At 42.9% G+C, this 23733-nt stretch overlaps 1 pseudogene; it reads right to left on the minus strand.

Moving 5' to 3' along the window:
* Positions 1–20360: 20360 nt before the first annotated feature.
* Positions 20361–23733, minus strand: part of LOC123191780 (uncharacterized) — a 54910-nt pseudogene continuing 51537 nt past the window's right edge.

Here is a 23733-nt window from a genome sequence, read left to right on the forward strand (position 1 = left end):
AAGGTGTGTACAGCAAGGATGATTGTGTTATACTAGCAAACAAATACGCAAAAATACAAGACGCTCCAAGCAAAACACATATCATGTTGGTGAATAAAAATATAGCTCCAAGTAAAGTTACCGATGGAAGTGGACGAAAAGAGGGGATGCCTTCCGGGGCATCCCCAAGATTTGCCTTTTTGGTGTCCTTGGATTATCTTGGGGGTGCCATGGGCATCCCCAAGCTTAGGCTCTTGCCACTCCTTGTTCCGTAATCCATCAAGTTCTTACCCAAAACTTGAAAACTTCACAACACAAAACTCAAAATAGAAAACTCGTGAGCTCCGTTAGCGAAAGAAAACAAAAGACCACTTCAAGGTACTGTAATGAACTCATTCTTTATTTATATTGGTGTTAAACCTACTGTATTCCAACTTCTCTATGGATTATAAACTATTTTACTAGCCATAGATTCATCAAAATAAGCAAACAACACACGAAAAACAGAATCTGTCAAAAACAGAACAGTCTGTAGTAATCTGTAGCTAGCGCAAGATCTGGAACCCCAAAAATTCTAAAATAAATTATTGGACGTGAGGAATTTATCTGTTAATCATCTGAAAAAATAATTAACTAAATAGCACTCTTCAAATAAGAATGACAACACTTCTCGTGAGCGCTAAAGTTTCTGTTTTTTACAGCAAGTTCAACAAGACTTTCCCCAAGTCTTCCCAACGGTTCTACTTGGCACAAACACTAATTAAACACAAAAAACACAAAGAAAACAGAGGCTAGATAAGTTATCCCTACAAAATCATATAGTCTGGCTATGCTCCATCTTCCCCACACAAAGTATTTAAATCATGCACAACCCCGATGACAAGCCAAGCAATTGTTTCATACTCTAACTTTTTCAAAACTTTTTCAATCTTCACGCAATACATGAGCATGAGCCATGGATATAGCACTTTGGGTGGAATAGAATGGTGGTTGTGGAGAAGACAAAAGAAGAAGATAGTCTCACATCAACTAGGCGTATCAACGGGCTATGGAGATGCCCATCAATAGATATCAATGTGAGTGAGTAGGAATTGCCATGCAACGGATGCACTAGAGCTATAAGTATATGAAATCTCAAAAAGAAACTAAGTGGGTGTGTATCCAACTTGCTTGCTCATGAAGACCTAGGGCAATTTGAGGAAGCCCATCATTGGAATATACAAGCCAAGTTCTATAATGAAAGATTCCCACTAGTATATGAAAGTGATAACATGAGAGACTCTCTACTATGAAGATCATGGTGCTACTTTGAAGCACAAGTGTGCTAAAAGGATAGTAACATTGTCCCTTCTCTCTTTTTCTCTTATTTTTTATTATATATTTTTTATGGCCTTTCTTTTTTTATTTGGGCTTCTTTGGCCTCTTTTTTTTCGTCCAAAGTCTCATCCCGACTTGTGGGGGAATCATAGTCTCCATCATTCTTTCCTCACTGAGACAATGCTCTAATAATGATGATCATCACACTTTTATTTTTCTTACAACTCAACAATTACAACTCGATACTTAGAAAAAAATATGACTCTATATGAATGCCTCCGGCGGTGTACCGGGATATGCAATGAATCAAGAGTGACAAGTATGAAAATTATGAATGGTGGCTTTGCCCCAAATACTATGTCAACTACATGATCATGCTAAGCAATATGACAATGATGGATGTGTCATGATGAACTAGATGATGAAAAGTTGCATGGCAATATATCTCGGAATGGCTATGGAAATGCCATAATAGGTAGGTATGGTGGCTGTTTTGAGGAAGGTATATGGTAGGTGTATGATACAGGCGAAAGTTGCACGGTATTAGAGAGGCTAGCAAAGGTGGAAGGGTGAGAGTGCGTATGATCCGTGGACTCAACATTAGTCATAAAGAACTCATATACTTATTGCAAAAATCTAGAAGTTATCAAAGCAAAGTACTACGCGCATGCTCCTAGGGGGATAGATTGGTAGGAAAAAACCATCGCTCGTCCCCGACCGCCACTCATAAGGAAGACAATCAATAAATAAATCATGCTCCGACTTCATCACATAATGGTTCACCATACGTGCATGCTACGGGAATCACAAACTTCAACACATGTATTCTTTAAATTCATAACTACTCCACTAGCATGACTTTAATATTATCACCTCCATATCTCAAAACAATTATCATGCTTCAATCTTTTCTTAGTATTCAACACACTCAAAAGAAAGTTTCACAAATCTTGAATACCAAGCATATTATTATTAAGCAAATTACCATGCTATTAAGAGACTCTCAAAATAATTTAAGTGAAGCATGAGAGATCAATAGTTTCTTTAAAACAAATCCACCACCGTGCTCTAAAAGATCTAAGTGAAGCACATAGAGCAAAATTATAACGCTCAAAAGATATAAGTGAAGCACACAGAGCAAAACTACTTAGCTCAAAAGATATAAGTGAAGCACATAGAGTATTCTATCAAATTTTAATTCATGTATGGCTCTCTCAAAAGGTGTGTACAGCAAGGATGATTGTGTTATACTAGCAAACAAATACGCAAAAATACAAGACGCTCCAAGCAAAACACATATCATGTTGGTGAATAAAAATATAGCTCCAAGTAAAGTTACCGATGGAAGTGGACGAAAAGAGGGGATGCCTTCCGGGGCATCCCCAAGATTTGCCTTTTTGGTGTCCTTGGATTATCTTGGGGGTGCCATGGGCATCCCCAAGCTTAGGCTCTTGCCACTCCTTGTTCCGTAATCCATCAAGTTCTTACCCAAAACTTGAAAACTTCACAACACAAAACTCAAAATAGAAAACTCGTGAGCTCCGTTAGCGAAAGAAAACAAAAGACCACTTCAAGGTACTGTAATGAACTCATTCTTTATTTATATTGGTGTTAAACCTACTGTATTCCAACTTCTCTATGGATTATAAACTATTTTACTAGCCATAGATTCATCAAAATAAGCAAACAACACACGAAAAACAGAATCTGTCAAAAACAGAACAGTCTGTAGTAATCTGTAGCTAGCGCAAGATCTGGAACCCCAAAAATTCTAAAATAAATTATTGGACGTGAGGAATTTATCTGTTAATCATCTGCAAAAATAATTAACTAAATAGCACTCTTCAAATAAGAATGACAACACTTCTCGTGAGCGCTAAAGTTTCTGTTTTTTACAGCAAGTTCAACAAGACTTTCCCCAAGTCTTCCCAACGGTTCTACTTGGCACAAACACTAATTAAACACAAAAAACACAAAGAAAACAGAGGCTAGATAATTTATTTATTACTAAACAGGAGCAAATAGCAAGGAATAAAAATAAAATTGGGTTGCCTCCTAACAAGCGCTGTCGTTTAACGCCCCTAGCTAGGCATAACGAGCAAGAATAGATCTAGGTATTGCCATCTTTGGTAGGTAATCCATAAGTGGCTCTCATAATAGTTTCATATGGTAATTTTATTTTCTTTCTTGGAAAGTGTTCCATGCCCTTTTTAATGGAAATTGAAATCTAATATTCCCTTCCTTCATATCAATAATCGCACCAACCGTTCTAAGGAAAGGTCTACCAAGAATAATAGGGCAAGAAGGATTGCAATCTATATCAAGAACAATGAAATCTACGGGCACATAATTCCTATTTGCAACAATAAGAACATCATTAATTCTTCCCATAGGTTTCTTAATAGTGGAATCCGCAAGATGCAAGTTTAGAGAGCAATCATCAAAATCGCGGAAATCTAGTAAATCACACAAAGTCTTGGGAATAGTAGAGACACTAGCACCCAAATCACACAAAGCATAAAACTCATGATCTTTAATTTTAATTTTAATAGTTGGTTCCCACTCATCATATAGTTTTCTAGGAATAGAAACTTTCAACTCAAGTTTTTCTTCATAAGATTGCATCAAGGCATCAACAATATGTTCGGTGAAGGCTTTATTTCGACTATAAGCATGTGGAGAATTTAGCATGGATTGCAACAAGGAAATACAATCAATTAAAGAGCAACTTTCATAATTAAATTCCTTGAAATCCAATATAGTGGGTTTAGCAACATCTAGATTTTTATTTCTTTCAATCCCACTTTCATCAATTTCATCATTAAGATCTAAATACTCCGAATTTTTAGAACACCTTCTAGGTAAAGGAAGATCATATTGAGTTTCGTCAAGATTCATATTGCAAAATAAAGATTTAATTGGAGACACATCAATAACTTTTAGATCTTCATGTTGATTTTCATAGGAATTGGAAGAACACGCTTTAATAAAGGCATCTTTGGAAGCACGCATCCTAGCGGTTCTTTCTTTACACTCATCAATTGAAATTCTCATGGCTTTAAGAGACTCATTTGCTATCATGCTTAGGTGGAATAGATCTAAGTTTCAAAGCATCGACATCAAGAGCAATTCTATCAACGTTCCTAGCCAAATCATCTATCTTAAGCAATTTTTCTTCAATCATAGCATTAAAATTCTTTTGCAAAGAAATAAATTCTTTAATATTAGATTCAAAATCAGAGGGCATCTTATTATAATTTCCATAAGAGTTGTTGTAGGAATTCCCATAATTATTAGAAGGATTACTAGGATATGGCCTAGGATTAAAATTCCCTCTATAAGCGTTGTTACCAAAATTATTCCTACCAACAAAATTCACATCCATAGATTCATTGTTATTCTCAATCAAAGTAGACAAAGGCATATCATTAGGATCAGAAGAAACACTCTTAGTAGCAAATAATTTCATAAGTTCATCCATCTTTCCACTCAACACATTAATTTCTTCTATCGCATGCACTTTTTTATTTGATGATCTTTCAGTGTGCCATTGAGAATAATTAACCGTAGCATCTCCTAAAGTGATTTCCATAAAAGTACCTCCCGCGGCCGAATCTAAAAGATTTCTAGAAGCAAAATTCAATCCGGCATAAAAATTCTATATGATCATCCACAAATTCAAACCATGAGTAGGGCAATTACGTATCATTAATTTCATTCTCTCCCAAGCTTGTGCACATGTTCATGATCAAGTTGTTTAAAGTTCATAATATCGTTTCTAAGAGAGATGATCTTAGCGGGAGGAAAATACTTAGAGATAAAAGCATCTTTGCACTTGTTCCATGAATCAATACTATTCTTAGGCAAAGACGAAAACCAAGCTTTAGCACGATCTCTAAGAGAAAAAGGAAATAGCTTCAATTTAACGACATCGTTATTGACATCTTTTTTCTTTTGCATATCACATAAATCAACGAAGCTATTCAGATGAGTAGCGACATCTTCACTAGGAAGGCCAGCGAATTGATCTTTCATAACAAGATTCAACAAAGCAGTATTAATTTCACAAGATTCAGCATCGGTAAGAGGAGCAATCGGAGTGCTAAGGAAATCATTATTATTGGTATTGGTGAAGTCACACAATTTAGTAGTATCTTGAGCCATCGCGACAAACAAGCAATCTAACACACGAGCAAACAAGAGCAAACGGGCAAAAGAGGCAAACAGAGAGGGAGGATAGAGAGAGAGAGGGCGAATAAAACGGCAAGGGTGAAGTGGGGGAGAGGAAAACGAGAGGCAAATGGCAAATAATGTAATGCGAGAGATAGGGATTGTGATGGGTACTTGGTATGTTGACTTTTGCGCAGACTCCCCGGCAACGGCGCGAGAAATCCTTCTTGCTACTTCTTGAGCTCGTGTTGGTTTTCCCCGAAGAGGAAGGGATGATGCAGCAGAGTAGCGTAAGTATTTCCCTCAGTTTTTGAGAACCAACGTATCAATCCAGTAGGAGGCCACACTTAAGTCCCTCGTACCTGCACAAAACGATAGCTACTCGCAACCAACGCGATTAGGGGTTGGCAAGCCCTTCACGGTCACTTACGAGAGTGAGATCTGATAGATAGAATATTTTTGGTATTTTTGGTATAAAGATGCAAGGTAAAAAGTAAAAGCAAAGTAAATAGCAAAACAATATAAAAGTGATGGAGATTGATATGATGAGAATAGACCCGGGGGCCATAGGTTTCACTAGTGGCTTCTCTCAAGAGCATAAGTATTCTACGGTGGGTGAACAAATTACTGTTGAGCAATTGATAGAATTGAGCATAATTATGAGAATATCTAGGCATGATCATGTATATAGGCATCACGTCCGTGACAAGTAGACCGAAACGATTCTGCATCTACTACTATTACTCCACTCATCGACCGCTATCCAGCATGCATCTAGAGTATTAAGTTAAAAATAGAGTAACGCCTTAAGCAAAATGACATGATGTAGAGAGATAAATTAATGCAATATGAAATAAAATCCATCTTGTTATCCTCGATGGCAACGATGCAATACGTGCCTTGCTGCCCCTTCTGTCACTGGGAAAGGACACCGCAAGATCGAACCAAAAGCTAAGCACTTCTCCCATGGCAAGAACTACCAATCTAGTTGGCCAAACCAAACGGATAATTCGAAGAGACTTGCAAAGATAACCAATCATGCATAAAAGAATTCAGAGAAGATTCAAATATTATTCATAGATAGACTTGATCATAAACCCACAATTCATCGGTCTCAACAAACACACCGCAAAAAGAAGATTACATCGAATAGATCTCCACGAGAGAGGGGGAGAACTTTGTATTGAGATTCGAAGAGAGAGAAGAAGCCATCTAGCTACTAACTATGGATCCAAAGGTCTGAGGTAAACTACTCACACTTCATCGGAGGGGCTATGGTGATGTAGAAGCCCTCCGTGATGACAGCCCTCTTCCGGTGGAGCTCCGGAACAGGCCCCAAGATGGGATCTCGTGGATACGGAAAGTTGCGGCGGTGGAATTAGGTTTTTGGCTCCTGTTCTGATTGTTTGGGGGTACGTGTGTATATATAGGAGGAAGAAGTACGCCGGGGGAGCAACAAGGGGCCCACGAGGCAGGGGGCGCGCCCTAGGGGGGGTGTCCCCCACCCTCGTGACCGCCTCTTCTGTTCCTTGGAGCAGGGTCCAAGTCTCCTGGATCACGTTCGGTGAGAAAATCACGTTTCCGAAGATTTTATTCCGTTTGGACTCCGTTTGATATTCCGTTTCTTCGAAACACTGAAATAGGCAAAAAACAACAATTCTGGGCTGGGCCTCTGGTTAATAGGTTAGTCCCAAAAATAATATAAAAGTGAAAAATAAAGCCCAATATAGTCCAAAATAGTAGATAATATAGCATGGAGCAATCAAAAATTATAGATACGTTGGAGACGTATCAGTCGATGTGCCCTGCCGCCTGCTGCCTCCTTTGCTTCGCCTGCTCGCCGCTGTTCTGCTTCTCGCCGTGCCCGCTGCGCCCCTGTCGAGCTGCTCTACTTTGCCTCTGCTCGAGCAGGACGACCGCGCCCCGCGTCTCGTCTGTTCTGGCACGAGCGCACGAGCGCGTTGACCACGCTAGGTGTGCCTCGACCTGATCCAGCAAGCGGGCCGGCCTGCACGACCTCCTCCCTACTGACTGGGCTTGGCCCATGGTGAGATGCCTTCCCCCAGCGCCTGTTACTGATGGGCCAACCAGATCCGGCCCGTATCGTGTTTTATTTTACATAGAACGTTTCCCTATTTTTCTAGAGAACGTCAGTTTTGCAGAAACACCCTTGAACTTCATGCATATTTTAACTCACAAACTAAGCATCACATGTAAAAACTTAATATATGAAACTTGCTTAGAATTTTGTGTAGATTAATAATTTTCCATTTTCATCTATGTTTAAAATGCTTAAAATTTTGTTTGTTTAAATTTTGCCTTTGCCATGCAAAAATGCTTTATTTCATAACTAAATAACCGTAACTCGGAATTTAATAAACTTTATATGTAAATGGGGTTGAAAAATGCCTAGTTTAACATGGTGACATTGCTTTGCATGTTTAACAACTCAAAAATATGGTTTAGGGCAGAACAGTACCAAACCTAAAATATGCACATGAGGAGTTTCTGGACTTGTTGTTTTGTTGTTCCGGCCTCATTTAAACTTGCCTAGATAGGTAGTTTTCATATGCTTCACCCCTTGTCATGTTAATCAACACTTAATATTGTTGGGTACCTAAACGAGAGAGAACTAAATAAGTGACGTGGTGTTCCGTCAATATGCAACGGAGTTGCATATTGACCTCCACTTAATTTGTAGGATTGTTTGTGCATTTTTGCCATGCCATGCCTCATTAAACCGGACATGCATCATACTTGATTGTGCATCATGTCATGATTATGTGATGGTTGTTTACCATGTTGTTTGCTTCTTTCTGGTGTTGCTTCTTCGGGTTGGTTCCGATAACGTCGCGTTTGTGAGGATTCGTTCGACTACGTCCGTTTGCCTTCTTCATGGACTTGTTCTTCTTCCTTGCGGGATCTCAGGCAAGATGACCATACCCTCGAAATCACTTCTATCTTTGCTTGCTAGATGCTCGCTCTATTGCTATGCCTATGCCGCGATACCTACCACTTACTATATCATGCCTCCCATATTGCCATGTCAAGCCTCTAACCCACCTTATCCTAGCAAACCGTTGTTTGGCTATGTTACCGCTTTGCTCAGCCCCTCTTATAGCGTTGCTAGTTGCAGGTGAAGATGGAGTTTGTTCCTTGTTGGAACATGTTTATTGTTGGGATATCACAATATCTCTTATTTAATTAATGGCTTAATGCATCTATATACTTGGTAAAGGGTGAAAGGCTCGGCCTTATGCCTGGTGTTTTGTTCCATTCTTGCCGCCCTAGTTTCCGTCATACCGGTGTTATGTTCCTTGATTTTGCGTTCCTTACACGGTTGGGTGTTATGGGGACCCCTTGACAGCTCGCTTTGAATAAAACTCCTCCAGCAAGGCCCAACCTTGGTTTTACCATTTGTCTCACCACCACCTACTTTTCCCTTGGGAGTCGCGCTCTCAAGGGTCATCTTTATTTTAAGCCCCCCGGGCCAGTGCTTGTCTAAGTGTTGGTCCGAACTAGAGTCCTTTGCAGCGCCACCTCGGGAAAACTTGAGGGCTGGTTTTAGTTGTACGGAGCGCTCATCCGGTGTTACCCTGAGAACGAGATATGTGCGGCTCCTATCGGGATGTCGGCACATCGGGCGGTCTTGCTGGTCTTATTTTACAATTGTCGAAATATCTTGTAACTGGGATTCCAAGACTGATCGGGTCTTCTCGAGAGAAGGAATATCCTTCGTTGACCGCGAGAGCTTGCGATGGGCTAAGTTGGGACACCCCTGCAGGGTTTTGAACTTTTGAAAGCCGTGCCCGCGGTTATGGGCAGATGAGAATTTGTTAATGTCTAGTTGTAGAAAACTTGAAACTTAACTTAATTAAAATGCATCAACCGCGTGTGTAGCCGTGATGGTCTCTTCTCGATGGGGTCCGGAAAGTGAACACGGTGTTGGAGTTATGCTTGAACATAAGTAGTTTTAGGATCACTTCTTGATCACTTCTAGTTTGCGACCGTGCTTTGCTCCTCTTCTTGCTCTCATTTGCGTAAGTTAGCCACCATATATGCTAGTGCTTGCTGCAGCTTCACCTCACATACCTTTTACCTACCCATAAGCTTAAATAGTCTTGATCGCGAGGGTGTGAGATTGCTGAGTCCCCGTGACTCACAGTTTACTTCCAAAACCAGGTTGCAGGTGCCGATGATACCGTGCAGGTGACGCAAGCGAGCTCCTGGAGGAGCTCGATGAAGATCTCGTTCATTGTGTTGTTTTGTTTCAGTTAATCAGTAGTGGAGCCCAGTCGGGGCGATCGGGGATCTAGCATTAGGGGTGGTCTTCTTTTATTTTGGTTCCTTAGTCGGACCTTGATTGTATCTGAATGATTGTAATGCTATATTTATGTATTGTGTGAAGTGGCGATTGTAAGCCAACTCTGTACCTCTTTCTTATTCAGTACATGGGATGTGTAAAGATTACCCCTCTTGCGATATGCCTACACTGCGGTTATGCCTCTAAGTCGTGCTCCGACACGTGGGAGATATAGCCGCATCGTGGGTGTTACAACTGACAACAACAATTTTTAAAAATCCTTCGATATATTTGCACTAATCCCTCTTAATTTGTGAAGATGACACCATTGATGTAGAGCTGACCCCATTAAATCTCTTTTGTAGTTCCGTCAATGGACGCCACCATCTCGTCATCAAGCAAGAACCTGATGGCTTGGTATTTTTTTTCACTTTTACAAGAGGGATTTGACGTGGTATTCATCGAGTTTTTGATATTTCTCGCGTCTTTCTAACGGTAACCTTTCGAGAAAGAAGAAAACTTATTTTCCTCATAATATATTTTTTGAGCAAAAGAGGGGGGGGGGTGTTGGGTTTCGTAGTAATTTCAAAAAATTTCCTACGCACACGCAAGATCATGTGATGCATAGCAACGAGAGGGGAGAGTGTTGTCTACGTACCCAACGCAGACCGACTGCGGAAGCGCTGACACGACGTAGAGGAAGTAGTCGTACGTCTTCACGATCCAACCGATCAAGCACCGAAACTACGGCACCTCCGAGTTCGAGCACACGTTCAGCTCGATGACGATCCCCGGACTCCGATCCAGCAAAGTGTCGGGGAAGAGTTCCGTCAGCACGATGGCGTGGTGACGATCTTGATGAACTACAGCAGCAGGGCTTCGCCTAAACTCCGCTACAGTATTATCGAGGAATATGGTGGCAGGGGGCACCGCACACGGCTAAGGAATAGATCACATGGATCAACTTGTGTGTTTCTGGGGTCCCTCTGCCTCAGTATATAAAGGAGCCAAGGGGGAGGGGGGCGCCGGCCAGGAGGAGGGCGCAGGAGGAGTCCTACTCCTTCCGGGAGTAGGACTCCCCACCAATCCTAGTTGGACTAGGATTCCCCGAGGGGGAAAGAGGGAGAGGGGGGCCAGCCACCTCTCCTAGTCCTAATAGGACTAGGGGAGGGGGGAGGTGCGCAGCCACCTTGGGCTGCCCCTTTCTCCTTTCCACTAAGGCCCAATAAGGCCCATATGGCTCCCGGGGGGTTCCGGTAACCTCCCGGTAATCCGGTAAAATCCCGATTTCACCCGGAACACTTCCGATATCCAAATACAGGCTTCCAATATATCAATCTTTACGTCTTGACCATTTCGAGACTCCTCGTCATGTCCGTGATCACATTCGGGACTCCGAACAACCTTCGGTACATCAAAATGCATAAACTCATAATATCACTATCATCGTAACCTTAAGCGTGCGGACCCTACGGGTTCGAGAACGATGTAGACATGACCGAGACACATCTCCGGTCAATAACCAATAGCGGGACCTGGATGCCCATATTGGCTCCTACATATTCTACACAGATCTTTATCGGTCAGACCGCATAACAACATACGTTGTTCCCTTTGTCATCGGTATGTTACTTGCCCGAGATTCGATCGTCGGTATCCAATACCTAGTTCAATCTCGTTACCGGCAAGTCTCTTTACTCGTTCTGTAATACATCATCTCGCAACTAACTCATTAGTTGCAATGCTTGCAAGGCTTATGTGATGTGCATTACCGAGAGGGCCCAGAGATACCTCTCCGATAATCAGAGTGACAAATCCTAATCTCGAAATACGCCAACCCAACATCTACCTTTGGAGACACCTGTAATGCTCCTTTATAATCACCCAGTTACGTTGTGACGTTTGGTAGCACCCAAAGTGTTCCTCCGGTAAACGGGAGTTGCATAATCTCATAGTCATAGGAACATGTATAAGTCATGAAGAAAAGCAATAGCAACATACTAAACGATCGGGTGCTAAGCTAATGGAATGGGTCATGTCAATCAGATCATTCAACTAATGATGTGGCCTCGTTAATCAAATAACAACTCCTTTGTCTATGGTTAGGAAACATAACCATCTTTGATTAACGAGCTAGTCTAGTAGAGGCATACTAGTGACACTCTGTTTGTCTATGTATTCACACAAGTATTATGTTTCCGGTTAATACCATTCTAGCATGAATAATAAACATTTATCATGATATAAGGAAATAAATAATAACTTTATTATTGCCTCTAGGGCATATTTCCTTCAGTCTCCCACTTGCACTAGAGTCAATAATCTAGATTACACTGTAATGATTCTAACACCCATGGAGCCTTGGTACTGATCATGTTTTGCTCGTGGAAGAGGCTTAGTCAACGGGTCTGCAACATTCAGATCCGTATGTATCTTGCAAATCTCTATGTCTCCCACCTGGACTAGATCCCGGATGTAGTTGAAGCGTCTCTTGATGTGTTTGGTCCTTTTGTGAAATCTGGATTCCTTTGCCAAGGCAATTGCACCAGTATTGTCACAAAAGATTTTCATTGGACCCGATGTACTAGGTATGACACCTAGATCGGATATGAACTCCTTCATCCAGACTCCTTCGTTCGCTGCTTCCGAAGCAGCTATGTACTCCGCTTCACATGTAGATCCCGCTACGACGCTTTGTTTAGAACTGCACCAACTGACAGCTCCACCGTTTAATGTAAACACGTATCCGGTTTGCGATTTAGAATCGTCCGGATCAGTGTCAAAGCTTGCATCAACGTAACCTTTTATGGTGAGCTCTTTGTCACCTCCATATACGAGAAACATATCCTTAGTCCTTTTCAGGTATTTCAGGATATTCTTGACCGCTGTCCAGTGATCCACTCCTGGATTACTTTGGTACCTCCCTGCTAAACTTATAGCAAGGCACACATCAGGTCTGGTACACAGCATTGCATACATGATAGATCCTATGGCTGATGCATAGGGAACATCTTTCATATTCTCTCTATCTTCTGCAGTGGTCGGGCATTGAGTCTTACTCAACTTCACACTTTGTAACACAGGCAAGAACCCTTTCTTTGCTTGATCCATTTTGAACTTCTTCAAAACTTTGTCAAGGTATGTGCTTTGTGAAAGTCCAATTAAGCGTCTTGATCTATCTCTATAGATCTTAATGCCTAATATGTAAGCAGCTTCACCGAGGTCTTTCATTGAAAAACTTTTATTCAAGTATCCCTTTATGCTATCCAGAAATTCTATATCATTTCCAATCAGCAATATGCCATCCACATATAATATCAGAAATGCTACAGAGCTCCCACTCACTTTCTTGTAAATACAGGCTTCTCCGAAAGTCTGTATAAAACCAAATGCTTTGATCACACTATCAAAACGTTTATTCCAACTCCGAGAGGCTTGCACCAGTCCATAAATGGATCGCTGGAGCTTGCAAACTTTGTTAGCTCCCTTTGGATCGACAAAACCTTCCGGTTGCATCATATACAACTCTTCTTCCAGAAATCCATTCAGGAATGCAGTTTTGACATCCATCTGCCAAATTTCATAATCATAAAATGCGGCAATCACTAACATGATTCGGACGGACTTAAGCATCGCTACGGGTGAGAAGGTCTCATCGTAGTCAATCCCTTGAACTTGCCAATAACCTTTTGCGACAAGTCGAGCTTTGTAGACAGTAACATTACCATCAGCGTCAGTCTTCTTCTTAAAGATCCATTTATTCTCAATTGCTTGCCGATCATCGGGCAAGTCAACCAAAGTCCATACTTTGTTCTCATACATGGATCCCATCTCAGATTTCATGGCTTCAAGCCACTTTGCGGAATCTGGGCTCACCATCGCTTCTTCATAGTTCGTAGGTTCATCATGATCTAGTAGCATGACTTCCAGAACAGGATTACCGTACCACTCTGGTGTGGATCTTACTCTGGTTGATCTACGAGGTTCAGTAGTATCTTGATCTGAAGTTTCATGATCATTATCATTGGCTTCCTCACTAACTGGTGTAGGTGTCACTGAAACAGTTTTCTGTGATGTACTACTTTCCAGTAAGGGAGCAGGTACAGTTACCTCGTCAAGTTCTACTTTCCTCCCACTCACTTCTTTCGAGAGAAACTCCTTCTCTAGAAAGGATCCATTCTTAGCAACGAATGTCTTGCCTTCGGATCTGTGATAGAAGGTGTACCCTACAGTCTCCTTTGGGTATCCTATGAAGACACATTTCTCCGATTTGGGTTCGAGCTTATCAGGTTGAAGCTTTTTCACATAAGCATCGCAGCCCCAAACTTTAAGAAACGACAACTTTGGTTTCTTGCCAAACCACAGTTCATAAGGCGTCGTCTCAATGGATTTTGATGGTGCCCTATTTAACGTGAATGCGGCCGTCTCTAGAGCGTATCCCCAAAACGATAGCGGTAAATCAGTAAGAGACATCATAGATTGCACCATATCTAGTAAAGTACGATTACGACGTTCAGACACACCATTACGCTGTGGTGTTCCGGGTGGCGTGAGTTGTGAAACTATTCCACAATTTTTCAAATGTACACCAAACTCGTAACTCAAATATTCTCCTCCACGATCAGATCGCAGAAACTTTATTTTCTTGTTACGATGATTTTCAACTTCACTCTGAAATTCTTTGAACTTTTCAAATGTTTCAGACTTATGTTTCATTAAGAAGATATACCCATATCTGCTTAAATCATCTGTGAAGGTGAGAAAATAACGATATCCGCCACGAGCCTCAATATTCATCGGACCACATACATCGGTATGTATGATTTCCAACAAATCTGTTGCTCTCTCCATAGTACCGGAAAACGGTGTTTTAGTCATCTTGCCCATGAGGCACGGTTCGCAAGTACCAAGTGATTCATAATCAAGTGGTTCCAAAAGTCCATCAGTATGGAGTTTCTTCATGCGCTTTACACCGATATGACCTAAACGACAGTGCCACAAATAAGTTGCACTTTCATTATCAACTCTGCATCTTTTGGCTTCAACATTATGAATATGTGTATTACTACTATCGAGATTCAATAAGAATAGACCACTCTTCAAGGGTGCATGACCATAAAAGATATTACTCATATAAATAGAACAACCATTATTCTCTGATTTAAATGAATATTCCTCTCGCATTAAACAAGATCCAGATATAATGTTCATGCTCAACGCTGGCACCAAATAACAATTATTTAGGTCTAATATTAATCCCGAAGGTAGATGTAGAGGTAGCGTGCCGACCGCGATCACATCGACTTTGGAACCGTTTCCCACGCGCATCGTCACCTCGTCCTTTGCCAGTGCCCGCTTATTCTGTAGTCCCTGTTTCGAGTTGCAAATATTAGCAACAGAACCAGTATCAAATACCCAGGTGCTACTGCGTGCTCTAGTAAGGTACACATCAATAACATGTATATCACATATACCTTTGTTCACCTTGCCATCCTTCTTATCCGCCAAATACTTGGGGCAGTTCCGCTTCCAGTGACCAGTCTGCTTGCAGTAGAAGCACTCAGTTTCAGGCTTAGGTCCAGACTTGGGTTTCTTCTCCTGAGCAGCAACTTGCTTGCTGTTCTTCTTGAAGTTCCCCTTCTTCTTCCCTTTGCCCTTTTTCTTGAAACTAGTGGTTTTGTTAACCATCAACACTTGATGCTCCTTCTTGATTTCTACCTCCGCAGCTTTCAGCATTGCGAAGAGCTCGGGAATAGTCTTGTTCATCCCTTGCATATTATAGTTCATCACGAAGCTCTTGTAGCTTGGTGGCAGTGATTGGAGAATTCTGTCAATGACGCAATCATCCGGAAGATTAACTCCCAATTGAATCAAGTGATTATTATACCCAGACATTTTGAGTATATGCTCACTGACAGAACTGTTCTCCTCCATCTTGCAGCTATATAACTTATTGGAGACTTCATATCTCTCAATTCGGGCATTTTCTTGAAATATTAACTTCAACTCCTGGAACATCTCATATGCTCCATGACGTTCAAAACGTTGTTGAAGTCCCGATTCTAAGCCGTAAAGCATGGCACACTGAACTATCGAGTAGTCATCAGCTTTGCTCTGCCAGACATTCATAACATCTGGTGTTGCTCCAGCAGCAGGCCTGGCACCCAGCGGTGCTTACAGGACGTAATTCTTCTGTGCAGCAATGAGGATAATCCTCAAGTTACGGACCCAGTCCGTGTAATTGCTACCATCATCTTTCAACTTTGTTTTCTCAAGGAACGCATTAAAATTCAACGGAACAACAGCACGAGCCATCTATCTACAATCAACATAAACAAGCAAGATACTATCAGGGACTAAGTTCATGATAAATTTAAGTTCAATTAATCATATTACTTAAGAACTCCCACTTAGATAGACATCCCTCTAATCTTCTAAGTGATTACGCGATCCAAATCAACTAAACCATAACCGATCATCACGTGAGATGGAGTAGTTTTCAATGGTGAACATCGTTATGTTGATCATATCTACTATATGATTCACGCTCGACCTTTCGGTCTCCGTGTTCCGAGGCCATATCTGCATATGCTAGGCTCATCAAGTTTAACCTGAGTATTCTGCGTGTGCAAAACTGGCTTGCACCCGTTGTAGATGGACGTAGAGCTTATCACACCCGATCATCACGTGGTGTTTGGGCACGACGAACTTTGGCAACGGTGCATACTCAGGGAGAACACTTCTTGATAATTTAGTGAGAGATCATCTTATAATGCTACCGTCAATCAAAGCAAGATAAGATGCATAAAAAGATAAACATCACATGCAATCAATATAAGTGATATGATATGTCCATCATCATCTTGTGCTTATGTTCTCCATCTCCGAAGCACCGTCGTGATCACCATCGTCACCGGCGCGACACCTTGATCTCCATCGTAGCATCGTTGTCGTCTCGCCAATCTTATGCTTCCACGACTATCACTACCGCTTAGTAATAAAGTAAAGCATTACATCGCGATTGCATTGCATACAATAAAGCGACAACCATATGGCTCCTGCCAGTTGCCGATAACTCGGTTACAAAACATGATCATCTGATACAATAAAATTTAGCATCATGCTTTGACCATATCACATCACAACATGCCCTGCAAAAACAAGTTAGACGTCCTCTACTTTGTTGTTGCATGTTTTACGTGGCTGCTACAGGCTTAAGCAAGAACCAACCTCACCTACGCATCAAAACCACAATGATAGTCTGTCAAATAGACTCCGTTTTAACCTTCGCAAGGACCGGGCGTAGCCACACTTGGTTCAACTAAAGTTGGAGAGACAGTCGCCCGCAAGCCACCTGTGTGCAAAGCACGTCGGGGGAACCGGTCTCGCGTAAGCGTACGCGTAATGTTGGTCCGGGTCGTCTCGTCCAACAATGCCGCCGAACCAAAGTATGACATGCTGGTAGGCAGTATGACTTATATCGCCCACAACTCACTTGTGTTCTACTCGTGCATATTACATCAACATAAATAACCTAGGCTCGGATGCCACTTTTGGGTTTCGTAGTAATTTCAAAAAATTTCCTACGCACACGCAAGATCATGTGATGCATAGCAACGAGAGGGGAGAGTGTTGTCTACGTACCCAACGCAGACCGACTGCGGAAGCGCTGACACGACGTAGAGGAAGTAGTCGTACGTCTTCACGATCCAACCGATCAAGCACCGAAACTACGGCACCTCCGAGTTCGAGCACACGTTCATCTCGATGACGATCCCCGGACTCCGATTCAGCAAAGTGTCGAGGAAGAGTTCCGTCAGCACGACGGCGTGGTGACGATCTTGATGAACTACAGCAGCAGGGCTTCGCCTAAACTACGCTACAGTATTATCGAGGAATATGGTGGCAGGGGGCACCGCACACGGCTAAGGAATAGATCACGTGGATCAACTTGTGTGTTTCTGGGGTGCCTCTGCCTCAGTATATAAAGGAGCCAAGGGGGAGGGGGGCGCCGGCCAGGAGGAGGGCGCAGGAGGAGTCCTACTCCTTTCGGGAGTAGGACTCCCCCCCAATCCTAGTTGGACTAGGATTCCCCGAGGGGGAAAGAGGGAAAGGGGGGCCGGCCACCTCTCCTAGTCCTAATAGGACTAGGGGAGGGGGGAGGTGCGCAGCCACCTTGGGCTGCCCCTTTCTCCTTTCCACTAAGGCCCAATAAGGCCCATATGGCTCCCGGGGGGTTCCGGTAACCTCCCGGTAATCCGGTAAAATCCCGATTTCACTCGGAACACTTCCGATATCCAAATACAGGCTTCCAATATATCAATCTTTACGTCTCGACCATTTCAAGACTCCTCGTCATGTCCGTGATCACATCCGGGACTCCGAACAACCTTCGGTACATCAAAATGCATAAACTCATAATATCACTGTCATCGTAACCTTAAGCGTGCGGACCCTACGGGTTCGAGAACGATGTAGACATGACTGAGACACGTCTCCAGTCAATAACCAATAGCGGGACCTGGATGCCCATATTGGCTCCTACATATTCTACGAAGATCTTTATCGGTCAGACCGCATAACAACATACGTTGTTCCCTTTGTCATCGGTATGTTACTTGCCCGAGATTCGATCGTCGGTATCCAATACCTAGTTCAATCTCGTTACCGGCAAGTCTCTTTACTCATTCTGTAATACATCATCTCGCAACTAACTCATTAGTTGCAATGCTTGCAAGGCTTATATGATGTGCATTACCGAGAGGGCCCAGAGATACCTCTCCGACAATCGGAGTGACAAATCCTAATCTCGAAATACGCCAACCCAACATCTACCTTTGGAGACACCTGTAATGCTCCTTTATAATCACCCAGTTACGTTGTGACGTTTGGTAGCACCCAGAGTGTTCCTCCGGTAAACGGGAGTTGCATAATCTCATAGTCATAGGAACATGTATAAGTCATGAAGAAAAGCAATAGCAACATACTAAACGATCGGGTGCTAAGCTAATGGAATGGGTCATGTCAATCAGATCATTCAACTAATGATGTGACCTTGTTAATCAAATAACAACTTCTTTGTCTATGGTTAGGAAACATAACCATCTTTGATTAACGAGTTAGTCTAGTAGAGGCATACTAGTGACACTCTGTTTGTCTATGTATTCACACAAGTATTATGTTTCCGGTTAATACCATTCTAGCATGAATAATAAACATTTATCATGATATAAGGAAATAAATAATAACTTTATTATTGCCTCTAGGGCATATTTCCTTCAGGGGGGGCTCTGATTTCATTAACGAAACCATCACCAGTATTTTTTCCTCATAATATACATAAACATTTTTTTGAAAGGAAATTGATCAATATCTCATCAAATAAAGTCAAATGGAGCAACTTCCCTTTCTAGTGAAACTTTACGAGAGTATCCAAATCGCAAGACAGCTCGGGAGGGCACGACCGAGGCAGCCGAGGTGACTAGGAGCTATCTTGTGCGCTCCCGTGGGGTGGCCGGAGCAATGGCTTGACTGCTTCGTGGGAGCGCTCATGGTAGGCGCAATCTACATAGGGTCAGGGTCGGCAGGGGCGAGAGAAAAGGGTAGGGAAACCTTGGCATCACAGAGTTCTCTCCCATCCCTGAAATGAAAGAGAACTGACAAGGACACAACTATTATCAGCTCGAGCTCAAATGAGCCCGTATGAACAGTAAAATCATAAAAAAATGTTTTTTAATCTGATTTATTTTTTCTATGAAACATTGACAAAAGTTTTGAGTGCTTGTAAAATTTTATCATGAAATCACATTCTGGAAGCGGTGGTAAAAAATAAAGTAATGCTCCAAAAATGCTAGTCGAAAGCATTTTTGAAGTGTTGATTTTTTTTTGCTGCGACTCCCACGAATGTCATTTCAAATTGAATATTTGCAGGCTCTTAAAACATTTGTTAAAGTTTACCACATATTTTTTTTAGAATTCTTTGAATGTTTTTTCATCTTTTTTCGAATTTACTGTTCATGCGAGCTCAGTTGAGCTCGTGAGCAGTTGGGGACTTTCCAACTGACAAGTACTAATATCCACCAAGATATGTCATGTTGCAGCAATTTGATCAGTTATACTTATTAGCCGTAGACATTTATGTTTGCCAAGCAACAAAGAAATAGGGAATGAATTGCGAATCCCTGTGGTGATACGAACACACACGTAGATGCATCATCCGACGTGAACTCCCATCGTTGCTTGCAACAACCCACCATTGGGGAAGCTCGACGGTGTCTTCCACCCTCCAAGCGCATTATAATTTGAGTACAACAGCACCTTATAAATCAAATCGACTAAAACACCAGAAGCCTACGAATTAACCAGACAAATGCTCACTTTCACGTTATGAATGGACAAAAGTTACTGTTAGAAGAGAGAGAGGGTTTGTTATGAAATATGATCGATGTATTATTGAGCCTCGAAGGCGAGTATATAAGTACAAGGCTAGAAAGACAAGACGCCTGTTCTAAAGATAAGGTAGAAGACAGATTACAAATTCTAGACTACCAAACACATGTAGCCTAAATATATCTCTAACGGTTACAACAAATCAGCCAAAAACTACAGCCGGAGAAGCGGTCGAGGAAGAAGGAACCCCATTCATGATCTGCTCAAGCGTCTTGTCCTTCTCCTCGTCGGTCCACTGTGAGCGCTGCTGCTGCTGCGTCACCGTCTCCCAGTCCCAGTGCCCCTTGTCCCGGACATGCCCCTTCTTGAGCATGGCGACATGGCGCAACGCCGTGCTGCACACTCCCATGACAAACCTGACGAGGTAAACCTGCCTCCCCGTCCCCTCAAAACCAGCCATCACAAACTCCTTGAGGTGACGGTGCCCAAGTAAGGCGGGCTCCTCTTCCTCTTTGCAAGGCGGCGGGGCGATGTGGACATGGAGGGTCTCGAGGGAAGGCGCCGTTTCAAGGAGGAGACGCGGCCACGAGACGTCCCAGCACCGAGGCACGTCGGCGACCAGCAGCCGCCGGAGATTAGGTAGCAGCGCCGGCGAGGAAACGGACGGCACGATCCATCTGTCAGGTCCAGTGAACCGAATGATCATGTCCGTTACGTCCGGGATGCATCCCACTAACGAGCCAAGCTTGAGCTACATGCGTGCCGCAAAGTATCGGCGAGCTGTTTCCTCTGTGACACCCATGCACAGGGTGAGGTTGCATTGCCTGAGGTAGGGAAACGAGGTGGTCTCGAAGCGCACTCTCGTGCCCAGGGATGCTAGGCGCTCGAGTCTGGGAAGAGCCCTCGGGCATATCCGTATGAAACAGACGCAATTGTCGACGACAAGCTCCCGCAGGTCTGACCCGGGGGCGTCTACGGTAATGTCCCCATTCCCATTGCCTGCGCTGTAGCAGGAGATGAGGTGAAGCACCTGCAGCTGCGGGCACGAGGTGAAGATGCCCTCGTACGCCGATTCTGGCGTCGACATTGGTGTGTCTTGCATGACGAGCAGGGTGAGCACATTGTGCCCGAGCAACGATGGGATCATGCAGCCTCCAAGCTTGAGGCTTCGCAGGCGTGACGCACAGGGTTCCTCACAGATGCCGTGGCCGGGGAAGGCATGAAAATTTCGGCGTTGCGAGTAGACTGGCTTAGCAACGGCCACGAGATCATGGACCTCCCAAGCATCGATGGCCTTGGAGATGAGCCGGTTGATGCAGTCAGTGTTGTGGGTCGAAAAGAACTCAAGCGTCAGCTTGCTTACCGTCCGGCCGACACCATCTGCCGCTGGGTCTAAGAGACGTTCGACAGAGGTGGTCAAGGCTCGCATGGCGCGGCGCTCGTACCTCCTGATGTGAGGCATGACCTTCTCCATATTAGTCGTGCAGAATTGGTACTTTAAATCTCTTGCCTTGGATTCTCGATGAAGGAGGACCCAGCGGTGGTAGCGCGGCGGGAGTATGTCCCCGACGCTCAAGTCGAGGACGGAGAGCTCGCGGGGCAGGCCGGCCCAGCGCTTAGATAGCACCCCGGCGTCGAGAACCATGCGGGTGTCAAGGCGGCCTAGTATGTCGAGGAGGAGATCGTCGCATAGGGCGCTAATCCGGTCATCGCCGTGGACCGCCACCGCCTGCGGCCGGCGGCGGCGACGGCGCAGGAATCGATCCCTTCTCTCCTAGCCATGAGTGAGCTACCTGCACCTGCGCCACGAATCGTCGAGCTTGCGGTCGCGCTGGCGATTAAATAGAGCCATCGGCATCGACACTGGAATCTTCCCGGAATAGGAACAAAAACCGAAACCGCCTGCAAGAAGGGAAGGGGCCTGGGATCTGGCGGCGAGAAGGAATTTGGGATTTTTTTTGAGAAATAGGAATTTGGGATTTTAGGGTGCAAAAATGCTACACCTACGAAACCTCTTACTTAATTTTTGGAGAAATACGAAACCTCTTACTTAAACTTACGTTTCTTTCCTTCCCAACTAAACATCTCCCCTTAATTTTCATGGGGTGGGTCTAGGCCTTTTTTCTACTCCAACCAAATTAGAGGATCTCCAACCGCCGCCCAATGCATGGCGCCTAAAAAATAGGTTTACAGCGCGCAAGTAGTTTTTTAGGACGCTAAAAGACGCTTGCTCCAACAAGCGCTGTAAAATATGCGGCGAGCGCGAGTCCAGCGGTTGCAATCAAGCGGTTCCATCTGCAGCAGCCCAGAGTTTGCAGCGCGCGCGACCGGGGACACTAAATATGCTGCGCGATGTCTTTTTAATGCGCGCGCTGCATTAGTTATAGCGCGCGTGCTTTTTGTGCGGCTGCTGAAGACTTTAAATCAGGTCCGCGCACGCTAAAAGCAATTTTTATACCGTGCGTCGCTTATATAGCGCTTATGTTGAAAATGCTCTTAGGGCAAATCAGCTTTTACGTAACTCTCTTACGTAGTTTTACGTAGGTGTAGCAAAGCTCCTTTGAGGTGGGGGTGTGGACTGTGGTATCGGAGAAGAGTGGCCCAAAGTCAGGAGACAGAAAGCCCGGATCCTATTTGACGCCTTGACACCAGCACAAAGCCTCTTTTTTCTGTTTTCTGTTTTCGTTACTTTCTTTATTTTTGTATTTTGTTTATAGTTGAAAATATTCTCAATATTTATATTGTGAAAAAAACTTTAATTTTTTAAAAAAGTTGAGCAAGTATTTGAAAATTGTATTTCAAAATGTTAACCAAGCATTTGAAATTTTTTGAACAACTATTTGAAAAATGTTAATCATACATTTGAAAAATGTTAAATATGTACAGAAAAAATATTGACCATGTATTAGAAAAATGGTGATTTTTTATCATGTATATACAAATATTAATCAAGCATTTTTAAAATGTTGAACAAGTGTTTGAAAAATGTTAAATGTGCATAGAAAAAAATGGCCATCTATTAAAAATATTAATATTTTTATCTAAATTTTTTAATCAAGCGTTTAAACAGATGTTAAAAATATATAGAAAAACAATTGACCTTGTATTAAAAAGTGTTAATCTTGTATTTGAGAACTGTTTAAAATGTGATAAAAATGTTGGCCATGTATTACAAAATGTTTAATTTGTATTGAAAAAATGTTAGATGTGTATTAGAAAAATGTTGTTGACATGTACACAAATGTAGAATAATAACCAAAAGAACAAAGAAAAAAATAATAAACAAAATAAAAAATAAATAAAAATGCGAAAAAAGAATGAAAAGAAACGAAGAAGAATAAAGAAAATAATAAACGAAAACTAAAAAAAGGAAAAAACGGAGAAAAACCGAAACGAATCACCTCAAGTAGGACACGCCCCTGCTACTTAGGGCATCTCCAGCCGTTGGCCCCCCCAGGACGCATAAAAATCGCCCCCTGGGGGCGAGCCGGCGATACAATCGGCGCTCGGGGCGGTTTTGCGACCAGTCATCGCCCCCAGGCACCGAAATTGGCCCACTTTGCAGCCCAATTTCG

The sequence above is a fragment of the Triticum aestivum genome, chromosome 2A (genome assembly GCF_018294505.1).
Source record: "Triticum aestivum cultivar Chinese Spring chromosome 2A, IWGSC CS RefSeq v2.1, whole genome shotgun sequence".
Classification (NCBI taxonomy): domain Eukaryota; kingdom Viridiplantae; phylum Streptophyta; class Magnoliopsida; order Poales; family Poaceae; genus Triticum; species Triticum aestivum.